The 20955-nt window shown below is 48.4% G+C and overlaps 1 protein-coding gene across 2 annotated transcripts in view; it reads right to left on the bottom strand.

Annotated features, from left to right (window-relative positions):
• TSPAN14 (tetraspanin 14) overlaps positions 1–5995 on the bottom strand; it is a 54344-nt gene extending 48349 nt beyond the window's left edge. For both annotated transcript variants that reach the window (XM_010984088.3, XM_031461046.2), the window contains exon 1: positions 5874–5995. The gene's annotated coding sequence lies outside the window, so the exon portion shown is untranslated. The remainder of the gene's footprint in view (positions 1–5873) is intronic.
• Positions 5996–20955: the final 14960 nt, after the last annotated feature.

A 20955-nucleotide genomic window follows, 5' to 3' on the forward strand; every position in this document is an offset into this window, starting at 1 on the left:
TAAAGTCTGCCTTACTGTTTTCACAAGTGTCAGAATAATTTTTATTCTTAACAGTACGGAGCTCCAAGACTTCCTGGACCCCTCACCCAGAGTGTGAGAACCATGTGGGCTGGGGCTGGCCTCCCCCACCAACCCCAGGGACAGACCCTGTCTGCCTGGCCCACAGATGAAGGGCTGAAACCAGACAGCCAAGCCACAGGGTGGCCAGATGTTAGGGAGGTCATCTGGAGAGGAAACAGGGTCTCTTCATAGCAGTGGTCACTCAGTGGGCATCCAGAGCCTTTCCTTGGAGCAGCTGGTGGGAGCTGCCAGGAGGCCCAGAAGGCAGCCTCAGCTACCTGAGCACAGCTGAGTGTGCACCCTAGACTGGGGATCAAAACATTTAAAAGCTAAAAGTCACACCATGGCCTAAACTGCCGCAGTGGGTGTGTGGGGCCCAGCCACCCCTCCCCGTGGGACCCAAATCTGAAGCTGAGGCAGCCATATTCCTTATTTCCACTTGTCACTTTCCAATAAGGTTTCCGGGAGGTTCCCCGATGGGCTTCTGATGCTTAAGCGTAGACCCTGACTTGGGACGCTGTGTCCTGGGATACGCTGCTGCCCTTGGCCCTCCCAGGCTCACCACTCAGACCTCAGGGCGTGGATTCAGGGGACGCTCATTTAATTCCCTGCTGCTGTGAAGGCCCTTCTCCTGAGTATTAGGACAACAAACTCCTCGAAGCCTTTGTTTTCAGTGCTCTCTGGGCCCTGCAGAGTAGACTGGCACAGGCCGCAGCAGCCAGTACAAGCAGACAAGGAAAACCCAAAGAGGGGATTCATCAAACCTCTCCTCCAGGTCAACCTCTGCCCAGCTCCCTGTCTTGACCCCTCCCCAAACCTCACCCACGCAGCAAAGCCCAGCCTCAGCTCCCTCAAATTCCAAGGGAGACACAGAGTCTGAGGCAGCACCAGGAATGACCCTCTGACCCAGGATCCCAGAGGCCAGGCCATGGCTGTCAGCCACGCAGCACAGGAAAACAGAGCCCAAGAAGGTAGGAGCCAGTCCCTCCAGCTATCTAGCTGTGCACACCGGGGCCCAAGAAACTTCTCCCTGGCTGCTGGGCAAGGGAGGCAGAACAGACCTCCAGAAGCCTGCCCAGGCCCACTTAAACTCAGATTATCAGGCCTACTGCCTCCTAAGAGAAAACCACAGCCCCGCCCAGCTCAGCCCAGCCCCACCCAACCCCACCAGGCCCAAGAATGGAGGAAGTGGGGTTCCCAGAATCAGCGGCTGGTGAGCACTCCGCTGAGAGCCGTCAGCGTGATGGGCAGCAGTCCCAAACCGGAGCATCGGCTAACCCAGAGGCTTCGCGTGTCGCTTCTCAAAACTGAACTGTGCACTTATGCTTCACAGGGGGATGTGAGGGACAGGAAGGGCAGATTCTTCTCACTTTACAGATGAGAAAACCAAGTCCAGGAAGGAAGGGGGAAAAAAAATCAAAGATTGGTCTAGGTCACTCAGCTAGAAAGCAGATACACCTCGAAAGCTGGCCTCACCACTGCTCTACGTGCTGGACAATGTCATTCATCACCATGTTCCACTGGCAAAGGCACTCAACACTTCCCACTGACCAGGCCCTGTACTGGTCCAACACAGCCACCTGCCCTGTCTAAACCAAAAAAACACATACTGTTAAGGGAGAAAACAGATGTGGAGATATTATGCAAACCCCACACAGAGTCAGTCAGAGGACACTGCTACTCAAAGGCAAGACAAACCAGGAATGCTGGCGTTCTCCTAGATCAGATTCTCAAAACACTAGTCTTCTCAGTCCCTTGGGCACTCAGGTGGTGACCAGCCAAGAGTGCGACCGCTGCTACAGACTGCCATCACCTCTCCCTCTATTCCAGGTGGGAAAACAGCAGCCCTGAAAAAGGAGGAAATATGCCTAAAGGATGGTAAGTTAACCACACGTGGAAGAATGTGAGGTCTCGCCACCTCCACCAGTGTTTCCTGGCCCTGCTGGAAGTCACTGGATGCTAAGCAGGCGACAAAGCACAAAAGCAAAGTCCAGAGTGTAGTGGGCTCTTTGACACCCTCCAAGGGTGGCCTGAGTGGAAAAATGCAGTTAACAAAGGGGTTCTACCCACTTCTACAGGCCAGAGAACCACCCCAGCCCCACATTCAAGCCTGTTCTCCATATGACCCCATCCTTTAGTAACCTGACCATCTTACCTTTCCACATCCCTAGGCCTGCAAGCTCAGCCTGAGCCTCATAAGAGGAAGGGGAAGGGGGAGGCCTACAGGGGTGTCTCTACCTGCTCCTGCTTCCGAGAATGGTGGGAAGTCCAAAAAGTCCAAGGGCTGATGTGCCAGGGCAGAGGGGGGAGCAGGAGCCTGCTTCCCTTCCCATGGGCATTAATATCCCTCTTTAAAGGCCATCGGGACCCAGCAGCAGGGAACAGGGATCATCAACCCCCAGCTCACAGCCCCTAGCACGTGCCTAATAAGAAGCCCTGGCCTGGGACTCACCACTAGTCCCTGAGCCCACAAATGAACGAATCAATAAATGAATGAGCAAAAGAAGACCCAAAGAACTCAAATAACTTGCTCAGGGTCAGAGGAGCAAGCTGCCTCTGCAGACTACCTCTGACTACCCTCACATGAATTTTTGTTCACCATAATACCTCTGCCCTTCAAATGTGGCACCTCAATTCATCTTTAACCTAAATGGCATTTCTTTAACTAATGCATGATCAATGTGCCTGGCGACACAGAAACGTATGATACTCAGACCTAGACCTTGGGAAGAAGTCACAGAGAAGGTACGGTGGTAGGCAGGTGGTAGGCAGGTGGCAGGCATCAGTGCTGTATACCAGATGTTTCCAGTCTTCTTTCTCTCCCCACCCTGTGGGGAAGTATGGCCATGTGATTGCTTCAGCCATTGAAATGCCACTGCTGGGTGGAAGCTTTAAGAGCCAGGGTAAGATTCATCATGCTTTCTGTACCTCTGTCCAAGTGACCAGGAATGTTCCAATTAATCAGCATGGGTCCCACAGTGAGAACAACATAAAGCAGGTATGCGATGGATGCGGTGTGAGCAAGAAATAATCCTTTGTTGCTTTAAGCCTCTGAGATTTGAGAATTGTTACCACAGCAAACCCTGATCTATCTGGACAGATACAGGCAGTGACTCACTCCCCAATCTTCTGTGCATGGCAGTGCTGGTCTTCCCATTCCCTGGCCTTAGGGAGACAAAAGCTAAATTGCCAGTCAATCAGCAGGGGTTCAGGGGTTCATCTGCTACATGTCCAGACGGATGAGATGCTTTCAGAAGCAGGGACTATAAGGGCACCTGCGCTGAAGGGCTTACTAGTTCTGCTCTGGGTCAGGCTTGTTCAGTGTATTAAGTCAACTTTAATCACTTCTTAGAGGAAAGCATGATCTAAATTAGATATGAGGAAACCCGGTTCACAGCCAGACCTTAAGCAAGTTACTCTGTGATCTCTCAAGGCCACAGTCTCATCGTCTGTAAAACGGGACGTTAACAACATCTACCAGACTGAGTCGTTTCAAGGATTAAATGAATGACTGCAAGTAAAGCTTCTAGGATAGTACTTGGTGTAAGTCTCACTCTCACTACATGTTTAAACCTTCCACATAAGTGCTGTAAGCTTATCCATAACCTCCTCTAGATTCTAAAACCAGCAAAGGTTTCCCAGGACTGGCACTTTGTAGGCAGTGCCAAATTGAACTCTACCCTAGTTGAAGCTAAACAAGTAACAAGTCAAATCCCTGAGCACTCAGTAACCTAGAGTGAGGCCTCAGGAAATGTTCCCTCCACCCAGAGTTTCCAGAACTCCCTGCTCTCTGGCCTCGCATGGGAACTCCACTACCACCAGAACCTGCAGGGCAGGGGCCCCCTCCCCTCCCACAGAGCAGAGCTTGGTCCTCCCACTCCCAAACACGAAAGGGGAGCTGCCCTCACCTGTCCTCAGAGATTAGCACAGCTGCCCTGCTGGTAAAGAGGGAACTTTCCTGGGCAGCCAACCCTTCTGCAGCCCCTTTCTTCGCATGCCTTCTTCCTAGAGGCAGCCACAAACCTCCAGACCAATGGGCTTGAACTCCTGTTTGCCTGAATAATGCTGCTAAACTGAGCTCAAGCTCAGACTAATAAACACTACTGAGCGCCTACTGCATGTCCAGCCGGAGACCACACAGCGCTGACAGCCAGTCAGGGAGCTGCGAGCCTGGAAGAGTACTTAAAACAGCTCCTGGCATCCCTTATTTAACAACCATGCTTAAATGAACTGAAGACCACGTTTGGTGGTCCAAGCAGTGGAGTTCAGAGAAGCGGGGATAGAGAAATAAAGAAATTCTCCAATAGAAGATGGGGTGCAACAAAGAATGATGCAATAAGATGGGAGGGGAAATCTGTCTGCTAGCCTGGGCTTCCAAGGCCTGTCTCCCAGGCATTATGGATCCTCAGGATGGGACAAAGCTTGGAGACAGCTGAGAAAGGAGCTAGAAGGGCATATGGAGCCATCGTAGTGGAGGCTTCATTCAGAGGGTGCCAGGGCCCAGGATTATCCCTGGGAAGAAGGGCGTCTCAGCCTTCCACAGGGCTGGATGAATGTAGTGGGGGCTGTGGGAGTGCTGGGGTGCTCTGATGGTCTAGGCCCCAGGCTTCACAAACAGGGAAGAGTGACCCAAGCACTCTGCAGGCACTAACTTCCCCAACTTTGAGGTCAAGGGGAAGGGGAAGGCTACTTTTGAGGATTTGGCAAGCAGCTCCACCCAATCCTATCCGCCCAGGAGCAACCCCCATCTCAGAAGGGAAGAGGACTCCTACAGAGCAGACCACTGGAGAGAGCACACCTGCAGAGGCGCCAATACAATGCCCTGCACTCAAAGTCCAGGACACTTGATGCCCCCAGGCACCAGCACCAGGGACAGCCATCGAGCTGCTGCAGACCACCGCACTCAACACTGTTCGGCAGCCAGCCGACAGGACAGGCCAGTACCGGGGCCAGCCACTTCCCTGCGACTCCCCACAGCACCAACCGCTTCTAGCCGGAGACCAACTTCGTGTCCCCCAGATACGGGTCCAATACACCCTACCCACCGGCACCACCACTCCTCCCAGGCAGAAGCAGCGGCCCGAGACGAGCCAACTCTGTAGCCACAGACCCAACTCGACCGAAGCTCCAGTTAGGTCAGGAGTCGGGCTTTGCTCCCAAGCACAGCCCCAAAGGACCAATACGGAGAAGCTGGATCACCACCTACTCAAACTGGCCGCCCCAAACCCGTGCAGGACAGAGTAGGACACACGGCAGGGGTGGGCGACTCAGAGCACACCCAAGGCGGGGCGGGGGAGGGGACCGCCTTCCCCTGTCCGAGCCACCCTCCACCCCTGGCCCGAGCTGCAGGCGGCCGAGGTTCCAAGCCTGAGGCGAAAGGAGCGCCCATCCCCGGACTCGCAGCTGGGGAGAGGGGCAGAGCCCTGAACAGCGGCGAATCAGCCCCTCCCTCCCTGAGCGTTCCCACCCCCGCCCAGCCCCAGCAAGCACCCGTCCCGGAACGCGGACAGGGCGAGGGCGACAGAACCCCGAGCGCCAGCCGGGTCGCCAGCTGCAGCTCTCACTCCAGCCGGCACCCGAGTTCGGCTCAGCGGGGTCCGGGTCAAGGCCTCCGGCCCGTCGCCGGCGATCTGGGCAGACAAAGCCAGCGCCGCCCGCCGGGCCGACCCCGGGACAGGAGCGGGGGAGCCGGAGGGACTGAGCCGGGACTTGGGGAGCAGTCCTAGTCCCCAGGGGGCGCTCGGGGGAATCGGCCTCAGACAATGAGTGGGGCAGGGCCCAACGCTCCAGCGGGGGCTCCGCGCTCTACTCACCCGGGCGCGGAGGCAGCGGCGGCAACGGCGCGGCCCAGCTCGGCCAAGGAAGTTAGAGCAAGTTCGGCAGCGCAGGGCGGGAGGGCGCGATTCAGGCCGTCCGAGCGCGGGGGCGGGGCGCGGAGGGGCGGGGCCGGGGGCGCGGCGCCCGGCAGCGGCCCAGAAAGGGGCGCCACTTCCCTGCGCAGCTGGGCGCCGCCCCGCCCCTCCGAGCCCCGCCTCCGCCCGTTCGCCCCGCCCCCGCCCGGCCTTCCTGCCCTCTCCTCTGCGGAGCGGGCGGGGCCGGATCACTGGCCCGCCCCTTTGTCCCGCTTTGGGCGGGGTCGGAGGCTCGGGCGGCCCTGGTCGGCGCTCGCGCAGTGGGTGCGCGGCGCAGGCTGAGCCGTGACATGCACCCAACACTTGGGGTCGCCTCGGTCCGCTGAGGCGCGCTGTGCGGAGGCCGTGTCGGCCTTGCCTCTGACCCGACCCAGACCCCACACTGAGAGAAGCACGAGTTGTGGGGGCCGAGGGGAGGCCACACCTCGGGGCTTCGGGGATGACGGGGTAGAGAGGTGAGCGCAGGGTTAGAAAAATGGCTGAATTGAAGATGCTGGAAGGCATTCCTGCCGGGCCTCAGAGGCTGGGGTTAGGGCGGAAGACTTCTAGACCTGGGTAGTAAATTAACATTTGCTTATTAATTTGTAAGCCGGTCGGTAAAGACTGGCTCCCTCCAGCCCTTGTGTTAAAAATACTGAGCTTTCCTTGGATCGCCTGCTGAGATTTGTCCCTCGCCTTCATCCTGAGGAGATGGCTGAGAATTCTTGAGAGAAGCTGGGGACTGGAGGTACGGCCTGTGGTGGAGGGATGTTCACGCTGCTGGCTGGGCTCTGGTGTTAAAAAGGCTGACCTTTGGAGTCTCAACGCCTACCCGAAAAATGAGACCCAGGCACACCACTGATCCTTAAACTCATTCGAGTGGAAGAGAGCTAGGCGGTTTGCTCTGCGGGACAACAGGAAAGTCGAATCTGTTAAAAATGGGCCAAGAGACTAGTTGCACCACATTCTAGTACAAGCAAGTACAATGTAAGGAGGAGATCTTGAAAAGGAACTATTCAGTCCATTCCCAGTTGTTGTTTTGTTTTGTTTTAATGGGAATGCAGACCGCCTGTGACACCCTAGGCAGCTCAGAAACGTCCTTGGGGAACCTGTCCATCCATTCATCCTTGAGCAGGTAGTGAGTGCTTGACTGAGTGCCAGGCCCTGTTTTGATGCTGGGAATACAGCAGCAAACAAGACAGCTGAGGCCTCTTGCTCCATAAAGCTGATTTTTGGTGGAGAAGACGGATAATTGCAAGTTGAAGTAAATACTGGGACCAAAACAAGGGACTGGGATAAAGAACAAGAGGTATTTTAGTCGGAGCCAGCAGGGAAAGTGTCTTTGAGGAGGTGATGTTGAAAGAATGAGGAGATAGCCTTGGGAAAACCCGGACAGAGACTTTCCAGGTCAAGAGCAGTATGTGCTGATGCCCTGAGAAAGGTAAGCTGTGGCTGGTTCCAGGAACTGGAAAAAAAAAAAAAAAAAAAAAAACCAATGTGGCTAGAGTAATGAGCCTGGGAAAGAGGACCAGGATGAAATGGGGAGGTGGGCAAGGGCCAGGCCATGCAAGACCGTGTCTAGGAATGGAGATTTTTTATTAAACCACTGAAGAGTTTTATGCAGAAGACTAACGTGTTCTGATTTTCTTCTGTGCGAAGAATAAATTCGGTGAGTGGCAGGCAAAAATAAAAGCAAGGAGACAGTTAGACTGTTGTGGCAGCCCCAGCCGAAACTAATGGTGGTTTGGACTAAATTGATGGCCACACTAAGATGAGTAGTTGAGAGATGCTATTTTGGACATGGACACGTTGATAGGATGGATGTAGGGGGAGGGAATGGAGAACCCAAAGATAACTTTCAAGTTTCCAGCTGGAGTAAGTGGGTAAACAGGGCCTTATTTATTGGATGGAGTAGCCTGGAGGAAAGGAACTGCAGCTCAGAGAAGCACATCAAGAATTCTGTTTTAGGGGGGAGGATGTAGCCCAAGCGCTAGAGCACATACTTAGCATGCACGAGGTCTTGGGTTCAATCCCAGTACCTTCTCTAAAAATAAAGAAATAAACTTAATTACTGCCCCCCCCCAATGAAGAAGTCTGTTTTAGTCATATTGAGCTTGAGATGCCCATCAGAGATCCAATTCAACTGTCCAATCATTAGGAGCTCAAAGAGGGGCCTGGGCTGGAGATGGGGCTTTGGGAGGCATCATTTTAAAGATGGTAAATGCCCTGGGATCTGAGGAGGTCGTCTAGGGTAGGGAGGTAGATGCGGAAGAGGAGAGGGCTCCAGAGGGACCCAGGGGAGTCAGACAGAGGAACCAGAGCTGCAAAGAAGACTGAAAAAGAGAAACTGGGGAGGTGAGAGGCGAACCAACCAGGAGAGTGCTGTACCCAAGAGACTGAGAAAGGAGTATTTCCAGAAAAGAGTGGCCAGCTGTGTTAGGTGCTACTTACTGATCAGATTAGATGAGGGAAGAGAAGGATCCATTCACTCTGGCAACACGGAAGTCACTGATACGCACGATAAGCTCAGTGTCCCTGGAGTGTGGGGTGGGAGCCAGACCGTGGTAGAACCGTTGTGTTTGGACAACTTGTCTAACAGGAAACAGAACCGGTAGGGGTCTAGAAAGGGATGTTTTAGCAGAGGTTGCTAATAACCCTAATAGTCATTCTCCCCCTTTTCCTTTATCATAGAATTTCCAATTCTAGCTGGCCAGATGGCTTCCCTGAAGAAAAGCAAGTTTCTAGGACTCCCTCATGGCTAGGTGTGGTCACGTGACTCGGTTCCAGCCAACAGGAAGTAAGTGGAGGTGTCCACGTGCAACTTATGAGAACTAGCTTTAAAGGGAAGTGGTGTGCCTTCCTCAGCCATTGCTCTCTCCTGCTCACTGGAATATGCAAATATGGTGCTGAAGCTCCAGCAGCCATATTCGACTTTGAAGTGGGAGCCATGTGTTGAGGATGTTAGGGCAGCAAGTTAGAATAAATCTGGGTTCCTGATGTTTAGGGAGCCACCATACCTGCTTTGGGCTACTGACCTTTTGACTTTGTATATGAGAGAAAGAAGTTCCTGTCTTGTTTAATCCTGTTTTCCAGCCATCTCTAATTTTAACTTTAGTTAGAATACAGAGGGCTTTATTAAAATATGGAAGTGACCAGAGCAGGTTTGCAGAGTGATGTGAATGATGCAGGAGAAAAGGCAGGAGTGATGATGCTGAAGGAAAGGTGAAAGGAGGTGGGATACGGGCATGAGTGGAGAGGACACCTCTGGGAGAGGGCTGCCTCTGCCATTGTTAAGAAGAAGGGGGATGTGGAGGTAGAGAAGATGATGTCTCCAGTGAAGGTTGGGATTGGGAGGATGATCGTTCACACCTGGTAATGTCTGCTCACTCCTGGATATGAAGGAGGTCATGAGTTTAGAACAAGGAGAGAGTGGAGCCAACTTTGTGAACCACTGACCCGATGATGTTGGAGGTCCCACCAGCCTGAGCAGCCTCAGGAAGACAGCTGCTTTCTGGAGTAGTTGGCCACATTGCTGCAGGGCAATGAAGAGGGTGAAGAGGGTGAGGGAAATGCCCACAGAGCCAGCATGGCCTCCACCCGTCCCCCACCAGGCCTCACTTGACAGTTACTTAGGACACACCTATCGTTCCCAGCTGCCCCATGAGAGGCAGTAAGCTTTACCTGACCCATTTTTACAGTAATACGGAGTGGCTTCAGAGAGCATCAGGGTTACTCAAAGCACAGCAGGCCCACTTACTTTTCCTTTCTTAAAAAAATAAAAGGAATTGTGGTGGTGATCATTTTGAAAAGTATAGAAATATCAAATCACTATGTTGTGTACCAAGAACTGACATAATGTTGTAGGTCAATTACAGACTTCAAAAACAAGCAAACAAAAACACTCATAGAAAAAGAGATCAGATTTGTGGTTACTGGGGGTGGGGAAGAGGGAATTGGATGAAGGTGGTCAAAAGGTACAAACTTCTAGTTTTAAAGAAGTGCTAGGGATGTAATGTACAACATGATTAACACTGCTGTATGTTACATGTGAAAGTTGTTCAGAGAATAAATTATAAGAGTTCTCATCACAAGGAAAAAAGATTTTTCTTTATGAGATGATGGGTGTTCACTAAACTTATTGTGATTATCATTTCATGATGTGTGTAAGTCAAGTCATTATGCCATATGCCTTGAACTTATACAGTGCTGTATGCCAGTTATATCTCAATAAAACTGGAAGAAAAAAAGCACAGTAACCTAAAAAACGAAATAAATTAAGAGAATTGAGATATGGACAGTCCCAGTTCATAAAAGGGCTGTATTGTAAACGATGACTTAGTTTCCGGGCTATCCCCTAGAACTGTAATTGCCAAGAGTATAAATGAATTATAGCAACAGACTGCAAGCCTGGGGTATAGGTTATAGGGACAAAAAACAGTACAGGAGGGGGTAAAAGAAGTTGAGTTTCTTTTCCTTTCTCTGGACCTGGAGTTGGCTATAAATAAAATTTTAAATGAAGGAGTTTGGCCTTTATCATCCTGACTTCTTCCTTACCACCCTGTCCCAGTCTGGTCCCTGTCCCACTGCTTCTCTGCTTCACACCAGGCTCCACGCTGGTCCCACTCTGTCTTTCTCTGTGTACAAGCCAGGGGGTGCGGGATGAGAGGAAACAGCTGGAATAGAAGAGGGACTTTGTATCCAAGCTCTCTCATTCTCAGCCTCTTGATCTTGAGCAAAATACTTTACATCTCTGAGCCCTCAGGGATTTTTTGTTTCGTTTTTATTTGTTTGTTTGTTTTGGTGGGGTTAGGTAATTAAATTTACTTACTTATTTATTTTAAGAGGAGGTACTGGGGATTGAACCCAGGACCTTGTGTCTGCTAAGCATGTGCTCTACCACTTGAGCTACATCATCCCCCCGAGCCCTAGTTTTCTTATCTGTAAGGTCAAGATAATGGTAAAACCCACTACACAAGCTTACAGCAAGAATCAAATGAAATAACGTTTGTAAAACATCCTATGAGCTGGAAGGAACTCTGTAGTTGTTTTCTGGGAAGATGCCTTGTTAGGGCCAGATGACCAAGGAGTTTCACATTAGTCAGGATGTTTTGGTTGGAAGTGAGAAAACCCCACTCAAACTAGCTTAGGCCGAAGGAGGAAAGATTACTGGGAGGATACTCGGGTCACTCACAGAATCAAAAGAAGAACTTGAAATCAGATTGATTCTGGACACGAGGGGCTGATCCTGCAGGCTACCCAGACCAGGAGCCCTTCCATCTGTCTCTTCTAGTACTCAGAGTTTGCTCCATGTTGGAGATGTGTCTCTGAATAACTCTTCACTCTAGGTTGGTTTGAACAAATTCCAAGGAAGGACGCTAATTGGTCCAGCTCTGGTCATGTGCCTACTCTTGGACCAATTACTGTAGCGAGGGAGACCTCGAAGATTCCTTAACTGGACCAGGCCTAAGTCAACATGCCCATCCTTGTCATTGGAGCAACACCTATGCCAAAGAGAAGTGTTGTGTGCAGGACCGATGTCATAATTCCTGGCAGAGTCTTACAGTATATGCCTGGTATTCCTCAGGCCCTAGCAGTCACTGAGAAGTTTTAGGGAGAATAGTAACATTATTACATTTGTGCTTTTGGAAGATCCCTAAAGCTGCAGCAGGAAGAGTGGACTGCAGAGAGCAAGATCAAAGAATAGTTAGGAAAGAAACTGTTACAGTGGTTCGGGGGAGGTTGGCGATGAGGAAATGGTAAAAGGTGAACAGATTAAAAATACCTTAGTGGGTAGAATTGATGGGTGACTAATAGGATTCTGGCTGTGTAGACAGTGATGCTGATCACTGAGACAGGAAATCCAAGTGACTTTGTGTGTGTCTGGTGAGGAGTGACAATTTGGACCTCTTCCGTTTGAGGTATCTCTGGACAGAGAAGAGAGGTCCAGTTTGCTGTTTGAAGTGTAGGAGAGACATCTAAGCAGAAGCTATACATTTGGGAGTTGTATTAATGAGAGCTTGTGTTCAGCTCCTGTCACGTCAACCCAACCACACTGCTTTAACTAGATGGATTTTGTTGCGGTTTGTTGCTAAACTTACTGAAAATTCTGGCATAATGCAAAGTCTGAAGGTAAGCAGAGCAAGGCTGGTCAGCCGTTCCAGTCATTCAGGTCCCAGGTTGGCTGTCGGTCTGCTCTGGCTCTCCTTACTAGGAAGCTTGCATCCTCAGAATCAGCCCTTGGTCATAGAATGGCTGCTCCAGCTCCAGCTTCCTACCTGCATTCCAGATAGGCAGAAGAGAGAGCAAAAAAGGATGAAGGAGCAGCACCTGTGTTAGAAAAGCAACACTTCCCCAGAAATCCCCACTGACTGCTGCTTATGCCTCGTTGGCCGGGTCTGGTCACGTGGCAATCCTTAGCTCCAACCAAGGCTGGGAAATGCAGTTTTTGAAAATTAGATTCCTGAGCCTGTTTGAAAGAAGAGAATGGTTACTGAGAGAGCTGCACATAGATGATGATTAAAATCACGAGAGTAGAGGAAATTATCCTGGGACTGGGGGTTGAGAAGGGAAAATGACCGAGGCAGAATCCTGATGAACATGGAGACAATCAGAAGGAGAAAAAGGAGAGGGATTAAGGAGACTGAGAAAGAGCAGCAGTGAGGTAGGAGCAAAGCCAGAAGGGGGGTATGTATGGAAGTCAAGGGAAATGAATGTTTCACGAGGGCAGGCGTGGTCCCCAGTTTCCAGTGCTGCAGAGAGGGCTGCAGGACAAGGCTGAGAAGGGACTGCTGGGGTTGGCAGCTTCAGAGAGCCGTTTCAGTGGAATAGTTGGGTCCAAAGTCTGTTAACAATGGGCTGGAGAATAAATGAGGATCAGAGTGAGGTTGTTACCTGGGAGATGATGAGGGTAAGAAGCTGAAGGAGAGGGGTTTTTTTTTCCTTTAAAAAAAGGAGAGACTTGAATATGTTTAAATGATGAAGGCAAGAAGCAGTAGAAGCAGAGAGACTGAGGAGTCTGAAGGAAAAGAGATGATGCTTGCCGGAGAAGGTGGGAGGATTGGGGTTCAGGACAAGAGGGTGGCCGAACACTGGAAGATAGGTGGGCTTCCATGGAGACAAGAGGAAGGGGGAAGAGCTGAGTGAGATGTGAACATTTGTGGGTTTAGTAGGAGTTCCTGAGTGAAGGCTTCCTTTTTTTTTTTCCTGGAAATAGGAGTAATGGTCACCTGATGAAGGAAAGTGGACATTTGGTGGGATCCAAGGATTTCAGAGGAACTCAGTAGAAAATGAGAGAAGCTTCTGAGGAGGGGCAGGCAGGAGGGTTTGAGGAAGGATCGAGAGCCCAGCTAAGGATGCAAACCAAACTAGAGTCAGAGTGACAGCTCAAGTGACACAGCCTTCATCAGTCCTCAGCAGCTGGGTAAGTCCAGGTGCAGAGAGCACACAGACAGTAGGATTGACCAAATTGGAGGTTTTTCCAGAAAAGCATGATAGAAAAATGGTGGTGCAGAGGATTGAAGAATATTGAAAAGAAGCACTGAGGTGTTGTATTGTGAGTCTTGGCTGGTAGGGGAGAGAATTCACAGCCGGAGGGGCCAGTAGATGGGGAGAAGGAAAAGATGGGGGTCTGGCTGGAGGGGACAGGAATGGTTGCACGAGGCTATGGTCAGACAGAGGGATGTATCCACAGGAGTGAGTAAGATGGAATGAAGGAATCAGTGGCCCTTGGGGTGAGAAAATCAGGGCCAAGAGGCCAGGGTAAGGACGGGTCACCCCATGAAGGTATGGCAGCACTTGGGTGAGCCAGGTACTAACATCTTTGTTAGACCTTTCACTCCAAGCTGTTTTAAATTGATGTTGCCTTTCTTGAAAAGGTCAGGGAGCCCTAAAGAAAGGTTAAACAGAAAAGAAGTTAATTTCTTGGCTTGTCACCCAATGCCTGTCCTGTTTGTTCCAGAACAACCTATTTTAAAGAATCTGCAGATTTCCAAGGGCTTCTTGCTTCTATTTACATCCGCAGCTTCAGCCAAGAGACCTCTGTCCTCAGATGGTGTTCCCTACTAAAGATTTGTGATCGGAAGCCATTTGTGAGCACAAGACACAGTGGAGCATACTTTAATGATGGATAGTGGTGACAAGGAGTCTTTCTCACCTTAGTTGTCTAACTCATAAACTGAGGGTGGGGGAGAGGACAGTTGTTCAGTAGGTAACCACTCAAGAGCCCTTCCAGCCCTGATTGTGAGTCAACCATACTGTAATTTCTCCAAATGGGAGAAGATGGTTTTGCCAAAGAAGGAAGGCCTAGATGTGGCCAGACAGGCGATCAGAGGGAGGGAGCAGATCAGAGAGGTTAAGAACAAAGTCAGGCTGCCTGGGCTCTACCCCAGCTTTGCCCCTGAAAGCTGTGTCTACCAGGGGAACTGTGGACTACATGCAGATGTGAAAGCCACTTGACAGTGAAAGACTGTTTCTTCTGAAAGAGCCTTCTGTGAACTGATTTTCACAAAGCTATGCATTTGTAAAACAAATAAGGGAAGTAGGTCCAGCGAGAGTCACTCTTCCCGTAAGTGGTAGAAGCAGAACTATCAGCTTTACGTCCAGACCTTTCTATCTCAATCTTCCACCCAAGACTGGAGAGTCGCGAACACAGGGATTTGGGATTCTGCTAAGTCCTTGGGACCTCTATGCTTGGGTCCTACCAGGAAGGATCCTGATAGAACCACCCCCCCCCACCGGAAGGCGAGAAAGAGGCATCCATCCAATCCGCCCGAAGCAGAGCAAAGCACAGGTAGATGCCGCAGGCAGAACAGGTGCCTCTCCCTGTCCCTATCCGAGCTCTGTGGACTTTTAGCTGGTCCCATGGGAGAACCTGGCTGTCCCTGGGGAGCAGTGCCGGCCAGCTGCTGCCACGTGCACACAGTGCCATCTAGGGGCAGTCAGCTGAACTGAGTTTATGGCGCCACTGCTGTGTGTGTCTGGAGAAAAGGGCTTCCAGTCCTGGTCTGACACAGGATCTCTCCATACTTCCTGGAGCACCTGTTCCCCTGGCTCCCTCTTCTACTTACCCACCCAGGAAGGACCACGTTTTGTGCACCCACTCCTTTGAGTATCCTGAGCTCCCCTCCCTGTAAATGTTGCTGCTCTTCCCACCCCCACCCCCGCCACCCCCATCTCCATAGGCTCTCAGAAGTCTCAGCCACTCCTGTTTTTACTTACCTTCCATGCACTGGGCGCCCTTCATGTTTACTGCCAGACTCGCTCTCTCTGCTGAGCCCTAGCTTCAGTCTAGAAGGAAAATCTGATTCCATCACTCCCTCCCCCAGACCAGGAGAAGTTCATTTACAGGCCTGGTCACTGTAACCACATGTGAGCAGGTCACTGCAACCACGTCTCTGACCACAGGCCTCCTTCACCCTCGGTGACCCAGTCTGTCACCTCTGGTGCAGCGGTGCCTGCACAGACTTCCCTTTAGAACCAATTGTTGGAATCTGATAATGCAGGAAGTTGCCCCCAGCAGGAGGAAGCTACCTTACCCGGGGCTCTTGGGCCCAAAGCTCGCTAAATCCCCCTTTCCTCGTTTCCAGACCACTGATGAGTGATCCCAGCTCTGGCCTCCCCATGGGGTCGGTCGAGGCCTCCCTTGGAATGGCCTCACAGTACAATTTCTCCCCCTGCCCCATCCTGCTTCCTTCACTCCCACACCCAGATCACTGGATCAGCTTCTGTTTCCTCTGCACTTGGCCTCAGCATGTGCCGTCACCTCAGTCCAGAACATCTTTTGTTCATTCCCTGTGCCTGTGTGAGGACAGGCAGGGAAGTGGAAACCACCCAGCCTAGCCCCTCAGCCAGGCTCTTCAGGAGAATGGGCCTGGGTGTCCCCATGTCACCGGCTCCCAGATTATCATTTACAGTCTGACGCAGGTGTTTCACTTGGTTTCTGCTGCTCCAGCTGCTTCTGGCCAACTGGTCCCCAGCTTGCCCTCAGGGACCCTGCCTGGCTTCTGCCCACTGCTTTTCCTCTGTGAGTCTTTGGCCCTTGCCCCCTTCCTCTCTTGGAGAGGCACATTCAGGTGCCCCGAGAGTGAGATGCTGATTGCTTTGGTCTGCTGTCATCATCCACATCCCTTCTTGGGCAGAACTTTTATGCCAGTCTCACAGGTGTCTGGCCAACTCAGAGTCCAGGACCCACCTCTGCTTCACTCACTCTGCCCAGGATGGAGAGTTTGTGGTACAGAGCCCTGGTGAGTGGCTTCCAACAGGAGGTGCTGCGTGGCCAGCTCCCTGCGATCCCCAGGAGAGGGCAGTGATGTGTGGCAAATGGACACATAATGTCTATCCTGTCTGCCGCTAAAGCTACTGACTCCAGATAATAAACAAACAAATTTAGATCCACGAATTAGTATTTATAACCGGTTTTAGTATGAGTATGCATACCTGGTTTTGTGATGATTATATTCTTATTTGTTGATTTTTAAAGGTGTTGGGGGGGTGGCTAGTAATAGAGTGCATGCCTACCATACATGAGGTCATGGGTTCAATCCCCAGTACCTCCATCAAAAAAAAAAAAAATAGACGTAATTGCTAACCCCCTCCAACAACAACAACAACAACAACATTTAAAGGTGTTTGAAACATTTATGGAACTCTGAGCCATTAGAATTGGGAAGAGTGTAACTGATTACATTTAACATTCCAATGTTCAGAGAGATCTACTTTTTTTTTTCAGTTCTTTTTGTTGTTGGTTTTTTATTTTTTTTATTTTGGGGGAGGAGATAACTAAGTTTTTATTTATTTTTTTGGTGTAGGTGCTGGGGATTGAACCCAGGACCTTGTGCATGCTAGGCAGGCACTCTACCACTAGGCTACACCCTCCCCCACCCAGGGAGATCTACTCTGTTAAAATTATAAAAGGTCAATTTGTTAATTGTAGAACTAGTATGTGAACATTTAGAGAAATGTTAACGGTTTCAGTTTCCTGCATTGCACATTAGACAAGGTGTGGAGTTGCATATGTTTCTCTGTGTGCACAGAGCTCCTTGGGCATTAAAAAGCAGTCCAGGGAGCGGGGCCTTCACTGTCTGTGCCCCAGGGGATGGGAGGGTGTCTGTCCTGTGCTCTGCCCCATGGCCCAGCTGGGGCCAGTGAGGGGGGCTAAGCCTGTGCACTAGGATGAGGGGTTCACTGCTGGTGGCCCCCCAACCCTCACTCTGCACAGGCCTCAAGTTGCCCCAAGGTTCTCTTGAGTCACAAAGCCTGGGGAAGAGATGAGGCAGATAAGGGCAGCAGAGGCCTCTGCCTGGCAGAAGCTTCAAAGCCTTCCCGCTTCAAAGGGAGAGCAGTGCCACCCACCCCAGGAGCTGACTATCTCTCCAGGCCCAGCTCCCCAGCCCCTCCTGCCCACAGGGCGCTGGCCTCCTCCTCCTCCTGTGTATGAGCAGTGCTGGGGTAAGAGCCTGGGAGCAGAACTGGCCTTCGGTCCCCCAGACAAGCCAAGCACAGTCAGGAAGGGCGCAGGGAAGGCCCAGGGCCCACTGGCTCAGGGACAGCAGCTCTCCCAGGTGCTTGTCTGAATTTGCATTTCTCTCCGGGCCTCTGCCCACGCGGGCCCAGGGGGCTTCCCCGGCTCCTCAAACCTTATTAATTTAATACAGTTTGCTGTAGCCAGAAATTTCACGCTGCATTTTTAACCCTCTCTGAAGGGGTTAGGTTGAGCACACCAAAAAACTCTGTCAGTGAACCAGCTATGGAGATTTACTAAGCACATAGGACAGTGCTATTTTTATTACTCTTAATTAATTAAGATTTAATTAATACATTTACATGGGACACTGTTGGTTGAACCCTCAAATCCATTCTGTTTTCTTTTTTTAGGGATAGAGTCACTAAAGTTGAGCAGGGTGTATAGACATCTGTCCACGAGAAAGACTACATTTCCCAGCCACCTTTGCAGTTAAGTACAGGCATACTCATTTTACTGAGCTTTGCTTTATTGTGTGTTTTTTTAAAACATGTTTTTATTGAGTTATAGTCACTTTACAATGTTGTGTCAAATTCCAGCGTAGAGCACAATTTTTCAGTTATACATGAACATACATATATTCATTGTCACACTTTTTTTCACTGTGAGCTATCACAAGATCTTGTATATATTTCCCTGTGCTATACAGCATAATCTTGTTTATCTATTCTGCATATCCCTGTCAGTATCTACAAATTTTGAACTCCCAGTCTATCCCCTCCCACCCCCCCTCCCCAAACTTTGCTTTATTGTGTTTTTTAACCCTGCATCAAACAATTCTATAGGTGCCATTCTTCCAATAGCATCTGCTCACTTTGTGTCCCATTTTGGTAATTCTCGCAATATTTTAAACTTCATTATTATTATATTCGTTATGGTGATCTGGGATCAATGGTCTTTGACACTACTATTGCAAAAAGATTATGACTTGCAGAAAGCTCAGATGATGGTTAGCATTTTTTTTAGCAATAAAGTATTTTTAATTAAGGTATGTACATTGTTTTGAGACATAATGTTATTGCACACTTAATAGACTACAGTATGGTAGAAACATAACTTTTATATGCACTGGGAAATCAAAAAATTCATGTGACTTGTTCTATTGCTGTATTTACTTTATCGCAGTAATCTAGAACTGAACCTGCAATATCTCCGAGGTAGGACTGTACAGCCTTGAGTCCTGGCCAATGGGATGCGAGCAAAAGTGATGTGTGCTTCTTCCAGGTCATAGCGTAAGGGAAAGAAGCATGTTTAACATTTGACAAAATTCAACATCCTTTCGTGATAAAAACTCTCAACAAATCAGGTTTAGAAGGACTGTTCCTCAACATAATAAAGGCCGCATATGACAAGCCCTCAGCTAACATCATACTCAGTGGTGTAAAGTTAAAAGCTTTTCCTCTAAGATCAGGAACAAGACAAGGATGCCCACCCTCACCATCTCTGTTCCTCATAGTACTAGAAGTCCTAGTTATAGCAATTAGGCAAGAAAAAATAAATAAATAAAAGGCATCCAAATCAGAAAGCAAGAAGTAAAATTATCTCTGTTTGCAAATGACATGAAATAGAAGATGCTGAAGTCCACCAAAAAGACTGCTGGAACTAATAAATTAATTCATTACAGTTGCAGGATACAAAATCAACCTACAGAAATCAGCTGCATTTCTATACACTAACAACAAACTATCTGAAGGGGAAAAAAATCAACCCAAGTTTTCTAAGTTACTAGACATCTAAGCTAATAGAAATCTGTAGAACACTACATCCAACAACAGCAGAATACACATTTTTCTTAAGTGCCTAGGAAACATTCTTCAGCATAGACCACTTGTTAGGCAACCAGATAAAACTTTAAAAATTAAAAGAATTGAAATCATACAAAAAGTATGTTCTTTGAGCACAATGGAATGAAATTAGAAATCATTAACAGAAGGAAATTTCAGGAATTCATAATTATAGGGACATTAAACAACATACACCTAAATAACCAAGAGGTCAAAGAAGAACTCACAGGGAAATTAGGAAATATTTCGAGATGAATGAAAACAAAAACACAATATACCAAAATTTATGCAACCAAAATGGTGCTGAGATGGCAAATTATAGCTGTAAGCACCTATATTAAAAAAAGAAAGATCTCAAATCAATAATCTAACCTTACACCTTAAGACACAAGGAAAAGAGCAAACTAAACCAAACACAAACAGAAGGAAGGAAATAATAAAGATTAGTGTCAAAATAAATGAAATAGAGAGTAGGAAAAAAACTAGAAGAAATAAACAAAATCAAAAGTTGATTCTTTGAAAAGATCAAGAAAATAGACAGATCTTTAGGCAGACCAGCAAAAAAATAAAAGATTCAAGTTATGAAAATCACGAATAAAAAAGAAGGGCCATTATAATGAACTTTTCAAAAACAAAAAAAGATTATAACAGAGAAAAAGAAAGCAATTCTATTTACAATGACATCAAAAAAACAATAAAATATTTAGGAATAAATTTAACCAAGGAGATGAAAGTCCTGTACGCTGGTAAGTATAAGACAACAATGAAAGAGATTGAAAAAGACACAAATAATGAAAAGGAAAAAAATATATATACAAATAAGTGGAAGGATATTCCATGTTCTTGGATTGGAAGAATTAATATTGTGAAAATGTCTATTCGGCCCAAAGAATCTAGAGATTCAATGCAATCCTATCAAAATTCTAACGGCATGTATCACAGATATGGGAAAAACTATCCTAAAACTTGAATGGAACCACAAAAGACCCTGGTTAACCAAAGCAATCCTAAGAAAGAAGAACAAATCTGGAGGCATCAGACCTCCTGATTTCACACTATATTACAAAGCTATCGTAATCAAAATCAGTACTGTGGTACTGGCATAAAAACAGACACATAGACCAGTGAAACAGGATAGAGAGCAAGTGACATGATCATCTGTGTGGTTTTTAAATAGATATTCTTTATCAAGTTAAGGACGTTTCCCTCTATTCCTGTTTACTGAGGGTTTTTATTATGAATAGGTTTTTTTTCACATCTTTATTTGTTTAATCATTTGTTAAACATTTATCAAGTGCTTGCTCTAATAATAACAGTAGTTGTATTTGACATAGTTAAAAATTTTTTTTTCATTAAAGTGTAGTTGATTTACACTGTCAGCTTCAGGTGTACAGTAAAGTGATTCAGTTACACATATACATACATGATATATATTTTCTTTTCAGATTCTTTTCCATTATATGTTATTATAAGAAATTGAATATAGTTCCTTGTGCTATACAGTAGGTCCTTGTTGTTTATCTATTTTATATATAGTAAACTTGATACAGGAAAAACAAATGGGCATGAGAAGGGTCACATCCCAGGTCTCGGTTGAGTCCCTCGGACGTGCCCCACTGAGTGTGGGTCCTTGGCTTCATGCAAGAAAGAATTCAAGAGCGAGCCACAGTTGAGTAAAGGTAGATTTATTTAGACAGATACA

The sequence above is a fragment of the Camelus dromedarius genome, chromosome 8 (assembly GCF_036321535.1).
Source record: "Camelus dromedarius isolate mCamDro1 chromosome 8, mCamDro1.pat, whole genome shotgun sequence".
NCBI classification, from domain to species: domain Eukaryota; kingdom Metazoa; phylum Chordata; class Mammalia; order Artiodactyla; family Camelidae; genus Camelus; species Camelus dromedarius.